The sequence below is a fragment of the Carassius gibelio genome, chromosome A6 (assembly GCF_023724105.1).
Source record: "Carassius gibelio isolate Cgi1373 ecotype wild population from Czech Republic chromosome A6, carGib1.2-hapl.c, whole genome shotgun sequence".
Taxonomy (NCBI): Eukaryota; Metazoa; Chordata; class Actinopteri; order Cypriniformes; family Cyprinidae; genus Carassius; species Carassius gibelio.
The window spans coordinates 7,767,712-7,778,154 of NC_068376.1; the positions used below are offsets into that span (position 1 = coordinate 7,767,712).

Below are 10,443 nucleotides of genomic sequence, written 5' to 3' on the forward strand. Positions count from 1 at the left end.
TTCCCTCTGTGACTTTGCATTTGTTGCAAGACCAGTTTTCCAGTTTTGAAGCCATTTGTCACGGTTATGCACCTCTGTGTTTGTTTCGGGTAATTGGACCCTGTAACCGAAAAGGGTGAACACCGATTCAGCCGATTTAAACCTAATTTAATTTCGTTCTTAGGATGTGAGCCTCTCTTCTCACCCCTCTCCCTCCCAATTAGCTGAAACAAAGCTCTCCAAAGGCAATTGTTAGGTTGACATTTCTTAAACATGCTTTGTCTTTGTTTTTCGTATTTGTAAAGATCTTTAATTTGGCAATTCATTTTCACAGCCAAGTCTCTCGAACGAACCGCTGCGGTGGAGAGAGTTTGTGCTTTGGAACAAACAAATCAGCTGGTTTCTCTCTCTCTCCCTGTGTGGGCTCAGGCTAATTGGTAGCGCTGATGCTGGTCGCGGTGTTAGCGGTGATGCTAGGCGGGCGGCAGCCTCTCAGGGCTCTCTGCTCGGCTGAATCGTTTCATTCCCCAGCTCCCTGGTGGTTTCAGAGAGTGACAGAAATACAAGGACATTTCTTTCCACTCTCTCGTCGGCTCCTTCTCTCTGTCTATACCACTAACAAGGGACAATGTAGAGTTTGAGTTCTGGAGTACTTCTAGACTGAGAAACGGACTGCAGCTGCCTCAGGTGAACATGCAGCTGTCTGCAAACCAAGTGCTTCCTCAGATGTGCATGTGTGAGAGAGAAAGTGTATGTATCTGTGTGGTGGATTACAGTTTACCTTTATTAGAAAAGTGCTCCATTCACACTCCAGAGGAAATGATATATATGGAAAGAAATATAAGGATGGCAAGAAAGTCAGAATGGGATGGGAAAAACAGAGATGGACAAAGACAGTGAGACAAAGACGGGCTCTCAGCTACACATCACTGCGGCCTCTCGCATTGGCAGGAGTCACTGCCTCAGTCCCATCCATCAATAATGGTAATGGATGCTCCATCCGAGCATTGATTTCTGGGAATTGTAGGAAGGTGTGAAGGGTCATCCGTGCTCAACAGCTCTGCTTGTTTAGTGAAGGCGAGACCGGTCAGGATTTCAGCATGAATCACAGTAACATTCCTGTATGTCTGACTTACAAGGCAATCATACTTTGGAGGCAGCACCATGCATGTACTTTTAATGCCAAGGCATTGCCCTAGAAAAAATGGAGTAAAACTTGTTTTTGGGGTTGTCAGTTTAACACCTTCATTAAATACAATTAATTACAAAAAATCAGGTTTTAAAGGAATTGACACATTTAATCATGCCCTCTGACTTACAGGCTACATGCTTCATCAAGTTGTGTTTGCTGAGAGCAGGCGGCAATGAATAACAACTATGGTACAGAGATACGTTTGTAGCAGTGTTGTTATAATTAACTAAAACTATTTTCAACTAAAACTAACAATAAATTAAAGCTTAACAGAAATATATAATGTATAGTATACCAAAATAACGCTAGTCTTTAAAAGTCCTTGGAAAGATTACAGATTACAGAATCCACATTTTGTAATGTCTATTTATGTCCCACAGTAATGTTGTTTCATTTATTTTAATTAGGTAACATTTCTCAGCAAATATTGACATATGCAGTTAATTAATTTACATTTTAAAGTGCCAAATTAATAAAAGCAAATATAGTGTTAACTGATAATTAGAAACTAAAAAGCATACAGCAAGGGTATTTGTCATAGGGATGAAATTTCCATTCCCATGAAAAAAGAAAGTATTTAATAAAACAAAACACTGCTTGGACACAAAAGTGGGAATTACAAAAGTGGATGGATGGAGAGAATATCAACCAAACTCTTTGGAGAGCTGAAATTGCAAATCATCATAAATCATCAGGTCTGTCAGGAAATTTCAAGAAAAAACATACTCCTCTGTCCTTCTCATTTTGAAATGGAGGTTATAAGTTGTAGTCACTGAAAATGCTGGAGACTATATGGAAGAGAGAGAACTGAGCACTTGCAATCTTGCCCAGGGGCAAAGCAGCTATTTATTAGCGCACATGTTAAACCCTCTCTCTTCAAAGCAAACTTTCCTCCCAGCCTCCCACAGAGGGGGGAAAGAGAATAATAAAGCAGAGGAAATGGCATTTCTCTGCTCAAAGTGGATATGAGTGTGTTCAGTGTAACCAACTACTCTTTATTTAGAGTAGAGAAAGAAATGGAAAATAAAAGCAAAGGAAGACAAAAGAGGGTGGTTAAAGGAAAAAAAGAGAGGAAAGAGAGTGTATTTGAGCATAGATCTTGTTCAGGCAGTGTCAGTCTCCAGGCCTCTCTCTTTCTCTTTCCTGCGTCCCTGGGGACGGCTCTTAGCTCATACTTCCTGCTGGAGAGATCTTGAGTAGGAATCATGGTAGAGGGATCTGTTTTCATTGCTGGTGCTGTGCATTAGGAGTGTGTCTGTACTTGTGCATCAGAGGCAAAACATACCAGTTGTTTGATACAAATAATATTGGCCTGCTGGATTCTGTGCGTGTGTGTGTGTGAAGGGTATAATGGACCCCTGCCTGAACTCTGCTGGGCTCTTCAGATCCCTGGTGAGAGTTATTACCTCAGTACAAAGTTCTGGACACACACACACACATATGCACATAGTGAAGGTGAAAGTTTGAAATGGCGTTCCTCAAGTGTCTGTCATTGGCCCTTTTTGTTTTCTCTCTCCCTCCCTCTCTTTATCCCTCTACTTGCTGCATGTGATTTTACTGTTCCTTCTTGCCTTAAATATTTATGCCCAGCCAGGGTACGAGGCTATGCTTGCTGATTCTGACTGTACTGGAGGATATAGCAATAAATACTGAATCTTCCATAGAGAGAAAGAATGAGTCAGTTATGAGGCAGTTAATATTCAGAGTACATCATAAACATAATCTCCTATTATCTCGCCTTAGCCAGGCCCCCCACTTGCGTAAGTGCTATCATCTATGATTTATACACATGCACACACAATACACATGCTCTCATATGCAGGTTACGCAAAGTTGATAGACACTATTCATTTGCTGTTGTCATTGTGCTTTAAAGAGGCAGCGCAATGACAACATAAGCCAAAAATAACAGTATAGGAACATGTAAGGACTCCTGAATCCATCACAGCTAGAATGATAGATAAATGAATGCAGAAAATATAAGAGTTAGAAGATGGGGCTTAGGGAGAGAAAAGGAGAGGGGAAAAAACATCCAGAAGGTCAGGATCAGCAGGTGGCCATCTAAGGGAGCGACATGGAGAGACTCCGATTGAGTTTCACCCGCCCCGTTACTGTGGAGATCCATCCAATAATACCACCCTATCCACAGCAGAATAACTATAATACACTACACCTACAACAGACTGACAAATAGTGCACTGGCTAAACTGAGACAGCCACAGCAGGCAGTGATCAAATCTGAAGCAATATCTCGCTAATGCTCCATATGAATCCACATATTTTGCTTCAACGGCACAGATGTTTTATCTTGGCCCAACCCTAAGACAGGTGTTCTTTTGAAATAATGAAAACTACCTATTTGTTGATTGTGGTTTAGCTAAACACTGTAGAGAACCGTGTGGGAGTGTCAGTGTGGTTACCAGGTTTTTGGATTGCAGATAGCTCAAGACCAAACCTATCCAAATTTGCAGGTACCAGAAGTTCTGTTACACCTCCTGCTTAAATACAGAAACAAGAAATGAATCTTGAGAATTAAAACGGACACAAAGCTTCGAGGCTTTTCAGAGTAGCTCAAAAGCATAAAACGACAAGCTTTTTATTGGCACTGCTCTTACAAACCTACTGAAACGTCTTTAACAAAATTAACCAGCAGTCACCTTCAGGTTTTCTCCACGTGGCCACTTATTTCATTAAGCAAGCAACAGTTGAGTGTAAAATAGTAATTTTCTTCCCTCCTGAGTAAATGGGTAAATGACCATTCACTGCCACCACTGTCTAACTTGACACAGCTTTTCCCTTAGATGAAGATGGATCATAAAATGTTATTTTAAGTTTTCAAGCCATTTACTTGAAAAACAACTCTGTTGAAATGGCAAACATATACTTGTATCTTTTAGATGCCATTTACGCCTTTTGTAAGTTCTTCCAGGCCATTTCCACAACTTTAGCAATGTTTAATGAATATTCTCATGAACAATACACAATAAGAAAATAATTAATGTCAAGTGTCTAGGCAACATTAGACCATTAGAGACCTAAAGAGAGCCAGACCGAAACCAGTTCCAGTTTAGATCAACTAAGACTCAGATCAAGAATAGGACCTATCAGACCATAAAATCAACCAAACGAGAAAAAAAAAAAAAAAAAAACTTTGTACAGATTAGGTAATGTCTGGGACTTCCCGTATATAGTTTTTCCAGTATGTGGTGATGGAGGTCAGCGTCAGAAAATTATTGTAAACTTTAGGTCTAACTAAACATTATGTCCGTTTTTTTTTTGTTCATTTTATATGAGGTTTGCCTGAATGCAGTTTAAAACCTTCATGAGTTTTATTTGTAGCAATAACATTAAATAATCATTAAAATTGTAGAGTCAATATGTATGAAAGATCGTTTAGGGGTGTATCCAAAGCCGAATAACTTATTTGGAAAGGCAGGGATAATTGGTTTTAAAACGAATAACGGATAATGAATAATTCTGCCCAAATGTTTGGCTGAGGCTGAAGCAGGTGTTTGCTAGCTTCACAGGTAATCCAGGGGATCAGTGCAATATTTTACACAAACCTCAAAATTAAAACAATGATGAGTGTGTGAAGTGAAAGAATGTAAACTTTATGAATTAAAATAAAAGAGTGCCAATCAAACACCGATTTTGTTGTTGCATGTCTCATGAATCAGAGCTTGGCAAGAGTAATATTACCTAAAATAATACATCATACAAATATTACTATTTGTGTGTATTTAAAAGGCAATGATTTAAACCTATAGGATATGATACATAAATAAATGGAATGGCCACAGCGCGATCGCCAATCATACAGCCACGTTGCTGTCTCTGCATGTCTCAGTCTCTCGGAAACCAAACCAGCTCTCTGTCAGAAGTAGGCTAATAATCAACTTAGATACAGATACATATTCTACTAGGCCTACATGTTTGCTGCTTTGTTTTTTGCCGGTTTGCGTGGCACATGCAGTTGTTTAGTGAAGTTCAAAAAAAGACTTGTTTAAAGAGTTCTGCGTGATGAAAATGTGCGCCTTGAATTAATTCAGTCGTGTGTAAATTATCTAAATGTTTAGCCACTAAATGTTTGTCATGAAATATCTCTACTTCTATGATAAATGTATTTTTAGAAATGATTAATTTTATATTTTAGAACACTTAACAGGCCAAGTAGTCAAAACAAATAATTTTCCATACTCTGTTCTCATTTCTCCATAGCCTACTTATCCAGGCCTGCAAATTACTTAAGTGGAATACTTTTTAAACTGATGAGCCAAAGGAAATCATGTTGTTTTACATAAAAAATGAGTTTAAAAGAATGAAATAAGCACACATAAAATAGCAGTGTTGCTGTTGCCTTCCATGCATTTCCTGTATATGACTTGAATCAATTTCCATATTTCTTAACTGCGTAGGAGCCTTTACTGTTTTAATTAGAAGATATTTAAATATGTATTTATTAGATCACGAAAGGTCCCAAAGCTGGGACTCGAACTCGCGTTGCTCGAAGCACAACCGCACTTCATCTCGAAGCACTGCCTATACAATACAAGGGTATAGGCTTTGACTTTTAGAAGATATTTAAATAAATGTTATAACCATTAAAAAAAATAATTATTTTAGCTAAACATGGCATATTTGTTCAGTGATGACTACAGAAGAAATAGGCTGTAATACCTTAAAACTAATAAGTCTAATCAAGTAATAACAGCTACAGATACAAATACTCTCGATCCAGAACTGATGCCAACCCCTCAAAGGACCTCAGATGATGCTAACCCTGAAACAACATACAGAATTACAAGATTAAAAACCCAACTCCACTATCTTTTTACTTAAGTGATTCTACAAATCAGCATCCATCAAAACGTCTTGAGCATGTTACGTCATGTAATTAGTCTGGGCAAACTTCCAGAACCAGCAAGTAGGGTTTATTGTTTTGTTTGTAAAGACAAGAGGTTGAGATGATTTGGTAGGTGGGTGAAGCACATTGAGCATAGCTACTTTCCTTCTAATGCTAGTGTACGTGTTTGTGTGTATGTCTGTTTTCCCCATGCTGACGCTAAAAGCGACGTGAGGAAGGATCTGAAGGAGTGAGCGCTGGAATACTAATGAACAAACACAGAGTAAGAGGCTGTGTGCTCCTGTCTACCTCTCTGCAGTGAGCTCACTCGCTCCTCTCTCTCGCTCTCTCCCTTCATCTGCACCTCTCGCTCACACAGAGGATAAACTGTGTACATGATGACATTTACACCGCAGTTGCACGCAGAGGGAGTGTGTGTGTGTGTGTGTGTGTGTGTGTGTGAGCACTCTCATTCCTCTCCCCACCTCTGTTTTTTCCCCCTGCTCTTCCTTCATTTTGCTCTGTGCTCATCTTCTCTCCATCTTTCCTCGTTTCGCTGTGTGTGTTCAGCACAGGATGTGCACCTGAAGGGAGCACACACACACACACAGGCCATTATTTATATATTTTTTGAAGGGCAAATATAAAAAGGAGTGGCTTTGCTTTACTGCCACAAATGTGACGCGCTGCCCGTGGATCCAAACACACACTTACGACTTACTGAACAGTAGCCATAAACTCTGTGTGTGTAAAAGGAAAAGCAACATCACAGCTTGCATGCTGTACTCTGTAGGGTTTATGTTCCATTTGGAGTGTAAAAAACGTGTGTGTACAAGGTGCGATGAGGGGTTGTGTTGTGTCGGTCAGCGGGTGTCTCTCCCTTCTCTCAGAGGAATTGGGCGGTTAAGGGCAGTTAGGGGGGCTCTTGGGGAGGTTCGGGGCCGTCAAAAAAGGTTAAAGAGATTCTATTGAATCAAACGGCCCCCCCCTTTCTTACACGGCAAGATTTGTCTCCTCATAAACACACCTTTTGCACCAACCACACACTTTCTCTCACCTATTTCATTCACACTCTGAGACATAAACACACACACAAACACACCCAGCGCTAGAATATCAAGCCACCCAGGGGTCTCCCTCCCTCGACCCAGGGTATTTAGAGAGAACCTACGGCAGGCCCTGAGCTCAGAACAGGTCTGGATCCAGGGTGGTCCAGGGAGATTCTCTGAGCATATCAGGGGCTTTTTGTATTCTGGGTGTCCAGGGAGAGCTCATTACGTTGGGTGTGCATTCGCTGAACCTCCCTTAACTCTTGGAAATAGAGAGAGAGCTGCGATACTGGACCTCAGGGAGGTCATTACAGAAAGAGAGGCTGAAATGGAGAAGAAAAAACAGGGAAAGAGGTGGGGATGGAGTCTTTGAAACAGAAACTATGAAGTTTGCTGATTTGGGCCCACGGTTGAGGTCTCTGCGTGCAATTTTGAGCATTTTTGCTGCTTTTATTCATAGCGATTGTGGGGAAAGGATGCACAGAAGAAGGGAACAGGATTGGAAAATTATGCCATGCAGACTCGAACCTGCATCATCCACATGAACACCACAGCTCAATAGTTACGTGCACTCAAATTATCTAGTAGTAACCAGACTGATGTCTCAATCTTCATGTAAACACCTCAATCAATCCAATTGAACTCGATCTGAATGAAATTTTGATCAGACTGAAAGGGGTGATGTAAACATGAAAATAATCCGATCTATTGGAAAAAAAAGTGAGCGTGTAAACGTTTGAATCGGACGGAATCTTCTGAATTGGATTTAAAAATACATTTTGCGGTGCTGTGAAACTAATGTTTAACAGAGCCATTTATTAATAAGATCTCGGATGTTTACATACGTTTTACGTCTTATGAACATGCATATGTTTATTTACATCTTAACTGGTCAGTAGAGGAGACTGAATATTTAATATAAGCTCTTTTGACTAATGTCACATTTCTTTTAAGATATGTAATTAAGGTAACTAAAGGCAATCAAGGCACTGACTCACAGAATGAGGTTTCAGAGTAATTTAGAAATATTTGACCCCTGAATGACCTGTAAAATCAAGTATTTCAGACAATCTGATAATGACGATTTAATGATTGCAAATGATACTCAAAATTCCAGATTTATTTCACATAATATTATCTCCAAAATATAAAACATTTGTTATCAAATCACAAAACTTGTATTAGTTTTTAGAAGTGACACAAGGGAGCACTACAACCGGGGGAACAATATGGTTTCGAAATGGCCAAATATTGTCGTTAATCATGGTGGTGGTTTAGAGTGGCAGATACAACATGAGCGTTTCTCTGTCATATCTGGCTATTGTTTACAGCTCACAAGGGTCTTGAGTGTCAGGGGGGAGGGACGGATGGTTTGGCGTGCAGATGGTCCAGGGAAGAGGGGGGCATTGTGTCTGTGTGTGGGTGATGTGCAGGGAGATATTTAGTATTTTATTGGTCTGTTCCAGAGGACCCAGCTGCTAGGTCATTCCCTGCTGGCACACACGGAGAGGGAGAGAGATGGCGAAAGAAAAAAACAGAGGAAGCGGGGGCATTAGTGTAGATGTCGATGTGAGCAGAGAGGATTTAAAGCACAGAGGAGAGAAGAAAAGTGAAAAATCAGAGCTAGAATGAGAGTGAGTGAGGCAAAAAGGAAGGAGGGGGAGAGAAAGGAGAAGAAAGAGGAGAAGAAAAAAAACGAGGGAGGGAAAGAGAGCTAAGCAGCGAGCGAGTGAAATCTGTCCGCCGTGATCCATCAGCCCTGCAGCCACACTAATCACAGGTGGAATTCAGCGAGCTCTTTAAAACGCCGCCTCTCATTTCAAACCCTGCCCTCAGGCTCTCTGTGTGTATGTTTAGAAGTGTGTCAAAATCTCTCTGCTTGCCCTATTTTGTGTCTGTTTGTGTGTGTAGTCCACGTTACGCGTGTGTGTATGCGTTTTAAGAGGAAGACCGGGATCTCACGAGACGGTGTGTGTAGGTTCGTGTGTATGCGTGCATATTTCTGCATGTGTGTGTGTAAATCCCCCAGAGACGATATCTGGCTCAAACAGCTCCAGTGATCACAGATTGTGCCGTTACTCTGTGCGTGTGTGAGCGAGCAGAAAAGAGATGGAGTGCAGAAGAGAGAGGTGTGAGTGTGAGTGTGTGTGTGTGTGTGTATGTGGGAGAGAGGGCAGAGCGTCTTTGTGTCTCTACCTATCCCATCATCCCGTTCAGCTCAGCAGAGGTGACACCAAGGTGAGCGTGAGCGCTCTCTCTCCTTCTCCATCACACCAGCGCTGCCTCTTGCCCTCCCTCCCCTCCTCTCCTTCGCTCTCTCTCTTTCTCTCTCGCTGTGCCTCTCTGCACGGCTCAGTGGCAGATGGAGGCTGTGTCAGCAGGGAGAAATGGCCATTCACACACTCCTAACACACTCTCCCTCCTCTCTCTTTCTCTTCCTTGCTCTATCTATAATTTTGGGCGTTACTGATAGCTGATAATTAACTGATACTGGAAAAAAGAAAAATCTCATATATTGGCAGATATCAATAATATCTGTCTGTTCATCCATCTATCCATCTATCTCTCTCTCTGTCTATCTATCTCTCCACATCTGTCTGTCTATCTGTCTGTCCATTTGGCCGTCTATCTACCTATATTAAATAATTGATACAAATAATTAAATGTTGTGGCAGATCAGAAATCACCAATTCAATTTAGTTCTTATTAAACATACAGTCAAAGATTATATTGTTTGAAATGGTAAAAATAAGACCTGATATTATCTGCTTTCATGTCCAGTCAGACCAGTGCAATATATATAAGTGGCTGATATCAGTCTGCTCACTGTTACATATCTGTATCTGTCGGTTGCTTATTATCAGTTGGTCCTTGTATTAGCGGTTGGCTTCTTTTGATCAACAAACAGTAGAGACTGAATATCTTTCTCAGTTTTGTTACTACGGTCACAGCTTATCTGGGTTTCACCTCTTTGGACAGGTTTGTGAGTGTGTCACGCAGGTCAAAGAAGTGGAAATGTGCGATCATCATTTTACGTTAACACAGCTATTAAAACTCAAGGTGAGCGCGAGATAGAAAGGTCGGAAAGAGTGGGGGAGAGGGAGACTGAGGAGACGGCAGGAGGAACAAACGATGCACAAAGCGGGTGACAGCGCAAGCTGCTTTAATATGTATGTATTGCAGGTTGATGGTTGATTTCATTAGCAAATCTCATTGTTATGCATGGATTGTTCTCCTGCAGCAAAATGAATATTGCATTCACGCCGCCCGTAGGTTTGGACAAAAACGTTTGGATCTTTAACTGCAGCCTTAAGGAAAAACAAAAAAGATTTTTATGAGGTTTTCCCTCCATTTCTCTCCAGATCCAGTTGATGGCAATT

The 10,443-nt window shown here is 40.9% G+C and overlaps 1 protein-coding gene across 24 annotated transcripts in view; it reads left to right on the forward strand.

Annotated features, from left to right (window-relative positions):
• LOC128015365 (bromodomain adjacent to zinc finger domain protein 2B) overlaps positions 1 to 10,443 on the forward strand; it is an 82,033-nt gene that overhangs the window by 12,463 nt on the left and 59,127 nt on the right. The gene's annotated exons all lie outside the window — the stretch shown is intronic.